We start from the raw sequence: 4746 nt of genomic DNA, 5'->3' as shown, positions 1-4746 counted from the left end.
TTTTACCATCGGTTTTAATTTAGTTTTGATCTATTTGTTAAAATGAAAAAAATTTAACTTTCTTGTCGGAGAAAATGATTCTCATTGACTTTTGCAGTTTGAAGAGCAGTTTGTTTCTTCAACTACTTAAATGTTCATTAATGTCTTAGGTTATTTGTTACCTTTTAGTTACATTTTTGGAAATTTTAAAAGGGTTATTGGGACGTAAAAATATATCATCATATCTTAACTTCATTTATACTTCACATATCTTTGCTTGTTAATATTTTGATATTTTTCCCTTTTCTGGTATTTTAGTTGATCTTTTTTTAGAGTAAATTTTCATAATTACAATATAAAATTGCTATAAATAAGGTTTTTGAAAAAAATAAGTAAAACAGCTATTTAATCACAGGTATGGATTGTGTGTTTACCAGTGCCAAATTTTGCACAGCTGGCGAGATCATCAGCTAGTCACACATCAGTCCATCCTTAGTTACTGTTTTTATCCTTTGCTCCTTTTATTTTCTGGATTGTTGTAGAGCCTTCTTACTGCTTTCCACAGTTTGTTTCTTAACCAGATTCTTTCCTTTGGAGTTCTCTTCCCCTTTGCTTTTCTCTCCTCCCTTCTCTCTCCCTCTCTCCCTCCCTCCCTCCCTTTCATCCTCCTCCTCTATTTTCATATTCCTAGACTGTATGTGCAGCTTATTTGTACTGATTATTCTTACACTACTGAAATCTCTATTTTTATGGCTGTTAAAAATTATATATCCTAGATATTAGGATAATGAATTAAGGGCATATTACTTAGTCTCAAAGCAAACTCATATTTCTGGAAGTAGTCTTTACCCAGCACTGATTAACTCTTTTGAAAAGCAAGCTAGCTCCTTGCGTATTACATATTGTTTTCTACCAGGTATGCCTACTTATTCATTTAACATTTCATAACACTTTTAAAAAATATTGTATAGTTATAGAAATTTGTATTAGTGGTCTAAGTTTTACATTGCTTTTAGAAAGTTTGTATGATGGTTATTTGAAGTTATTCAATGAGAACATAAAGGAAACTTGTTTTTATGAATGAGAAACAAATAGGAATTTTCAGTATTCTCCAGTATTTTCTAAATGAACAGAATGTATTTTAAGACAAATTTTGCCTAATTGTTTCTAAGGCAGCTTTGTTAATAACTGGAATTATTAATAATTAATATATTTTAAGTAATAGGATATTTTATTTGTGAAAATGAATTCCAAGGGCAGTATTTAAAGCAGTAAGAAGATTTAGTTCTTAATATATAGAAATTCAAATGAAAATTAGAGTAATATAGTAAAAATAAGATTAAGCAACTTGAAGTTGTGGCACACATCTTTTAAATCTATTAGTTCTTTCAATATTTTATAATTCTATGCAATGAATTAATCATTTGATCTTGTGTGGTGCTGAAGATTGAACTTAGGGCTTCATGCATACTGGGAAAGCACTTTGCCAGTGAGCTGTATCACCAGTAGAAATCTTTAGTAAAGGTTTTGAACACTGTTATTTTTTGAGCCCCATTTTTTTTTTAAATATCTCAAATCAAATCCAGGACTTTATTCATACTAGGTCCAATTTGAAAATGTAGTCTTTTCTTGACAATTGAGTAAGGTAATTTTTAAAATTTGATGAGTTTCTTATCAATTTTAAAAACTTTTTATTCATTTAATAAGCCCTAATGAATACTTTATAACACAACTTTCAAAACCCCCCAAATAAAATAAAAAGGAGTGCTCTGAGTTTCTATAGTTCATATAATAGTGTCTATATTGTCTGTAATTTAGGGAAAGTAGCACAGTAATATAGAAGCTTTCATGTAATATTGACTTTGTATGAAAACGAAAAGAAAGAAAACCTAAACTGTCAGTTTTTGAGCGCTCATTAAATACTAAAGGATGAATTTCTAGTTAATTTTTAGCACTCTTTGTTGCTTTCTGCTATTGAACAAAGCCAGTGCCACCTTACTTAATAGTTGTATATCTAAAATGAAATCTAAGAACTAGAATATTTCTCTGTACATAGAATTTTGTAAATTGTTTTTTGTTTTTTTTGTCTTTTTGAGACAGGGTCTCCGTGTAGCCCCAGCTGGCCTGGAACTCGCTATGTTGACCAGGCTAGCCTAGAACCAACAGAGATCTGTGTGCCTCTACCTCCCAAGTGCTGGGATTAAAGGCATGTGCCACCACGTCCGACATAAATTTTTATTATTGTTATTAAAGCTTAAAATTTATTAGAAATTTAAAGCTAATAGATGAGTTTATTAGTCAGTACAAGAAATACAGAATTCTTTCCCTATTTGTTTAGAACCTTAAAAGGAATATTGTATTGATGGTAGTTTATATTTAATATGTGCATAATGTAGATTAGACATTTTATTTATTATATTTTGGTTCTAAGGTAAAATTTATTTTCCTAGGAAATACACTTAGATTATAAATACATTAGAAAGCTTGAATTATTCTAGGTGAGATACAGGTTTATTTCATTGCGTGATAGTAAATAATTGGAGTATCACAGTACTATATGTGAAATTTGATGTGTTTCATTATTTCCCATTGATTTCATAGCAATCAAATTGAAGACAAATTGAATAGCCCTGCCAATAAGTCAATGAACTATCCATAGTTAGAGATTAGAGAAATGTTTCAAACTAAGTAAGTAAGGAGAAATGTAGTAATTTATGAACTGCTTAGTTACTAAGTATTGCAAAAGAATTGTCATTGCCGCTGTGTATTAGGAAAGTGTAACTTTCTGAAAGAAAACTCTTATCTATGAATTGTCTATAAATTTAATATGTGTGATTATTCTTTTTTATTTCTTATTAAGAAAATATGTGATGGTACTTATTCATTATATTTTTATTATCACCTCTTGGAGATTCTTGGCCCCCAAAGAATTTACAATATAATACCGTCAGGGAATTCCTGAATTTATTATCTCATTATTGAATCTGGTATTTACTAAAAAACATCATATCTGCAGTACCCTGAGGGATGCTTTTGCTTCCCCTAGTACAAAACACTGAGTAACAGCCAAAGTACTAACAACAGTGGAATTGATTTGGCCACAATTTACTACCCCACCCCCACCCACCCCAAGGAAAGCTTTTCTATATTATTACTAGAAGACATCATGATGCCTTAAATATCTGCATTCATTTTCTACCAATAACTAGTTCCTAAAACAAAGTATGTAATTCATAGCCAGAAGAAAAAAAAATAGAAATAAAATCTCAGGCCAGTATAGGATGCTCTGACTGTGAACTAGAAGATTAACCACATAAAGCAGTGATTTGAGATCTACTCTGCTTAGCTGACTGGAACCAGCCCACTTTGTCTTCATTGACCTGCCTTGGGCCTATGTCTTCCTGTTCCTGCTCCTGCTGCCAGAGAGCTCCCAACTAGCCTTACAAGTGTACCTCTCACAAAACATTAAAGAAGCTTCTTTTGCAAAAGATAGAGACTATTACTCAGTTCCACAACTGATCAGATGCAGAGAATAAGTGTCTTTGAGGTGCCCAGCTCTAAGTGACACATCTACAATGCAGACTATACATCTAAGGCTCAGGTAACAGAGCAGGACAGGGGACAGAAATAATATTAATGCATCTTTCAACTCTAACTTCTTTAGTAAAACTTTATGCAACATATGGTAATTAACCCAGAAAGCCACAACTGGCCAAAGTGCAGAAAACAAGACTGCAGAGTGCTAGAACACTACATCAAACCTCTGCCACCCAAGGCTCAGGGACCATTGAAGAATAGGAGGCAGAAAGACTGTAAGAGGAGAGGTGGTGGATGACCACAAGGAAACAGAATTTTCCAGACAGCTGGGAAGTTGCTCATATGATCTTAACAGCAATGGTGACAGTGTGCACAAGACCCATGTAAACTCAAACCTGACAAAAACTCTGCAAAGAAGTGGGGACGTAGATAAGAAGCTCCAACTTTAGTTGAGAAACTATTGGCAACTAAGAACTACCTGGAGAGGGAGTGGTTTTTTTTTTTTTTTTTTTTTAAAAGGGAGTGACTCTAGGTAGGTTAACCAGGCTCCAGTGGATGGACTCAGACAGAGGGACATCTCAGAACACAAACGTGACTCAGTAGGCCTTAACATTTATGACAGAATGCATGAAATCCAGTGGGGGAGCTATGAAGGGGTACAGGTGGGGGTAGTAGTCTTAACTATGTTCAAAATATATTTTGTGGGATTTGTAAAAATTAATAAAAAAAATTTAAAAAACAATGATTTGAGTATGATGCCAAACTGTAATATTTGATCATTCTTGGATGACATCACATTCATAGTATTGGTAAGTTTCATCCAAAATAAAAAGCTTAGTTTCAACAACTAAGTTTCAGAATGCTATTCTGCAGCCCTGAAAAGAGTATATAGCTGGGTCATGAAGAAAACTTTGTGTCATGTTCACATTTTCTAACTCGGTATTCTGTTCTTTGTGGGGTGAGATAAATTTACTTACCACATGATAGCCAGAGTATTAGTATAGACCCCTGAGCACTGGTCTTGAAAGGCAGTCCAAATGGGGCTAGGAATCCCAGGAATGGGCAGGGATTATTTATATGGATGTCCATGGAGAGAGTACAGAGTTTTTCATTGAATGCTTTCACTGGGGACAATATCCAAGTACTGACTTAATTTTTTTCCATGTTATGGTTACCATGTTTCTATTTTCCCTTTTAATATCCAGTCAATTTACTCTTCTTCATTCATTT

The 4746-nt window shown here is 33.2% G+C and overlaps 1 protein-coding gene across 3 annotated transcripts in view; it reads left to right on the top strand.

Moving 5' to 3' along the window:
- The window catches only part of Atrnl1 (attractin like 1), a gene marked incomplete at its 5' end in the record, with an annotated part of 630201 nt that overhangs the window by 96541 nt on the left and 528914 nt on the right, over window positions 1-4746 (top strand).

Source organism: Nannospalax galili, unplaced genomic scaffold, assembly GCF_000622305.1.
Source record: "Nannospalax galili isolate Female #2095 unplaced genomic scaffold, S.galili_v1.0 scaffold1362, whole genome shotgun sequence".
NCBI lineage: Eukaryota > Metazoa > Chordata > Mammalia > Rodentia > Spalacidae > Nannospalax > Nannospalax galili.
This window is presented reverse-complemented; position numbering and strand designations above follow the sequence as displayed.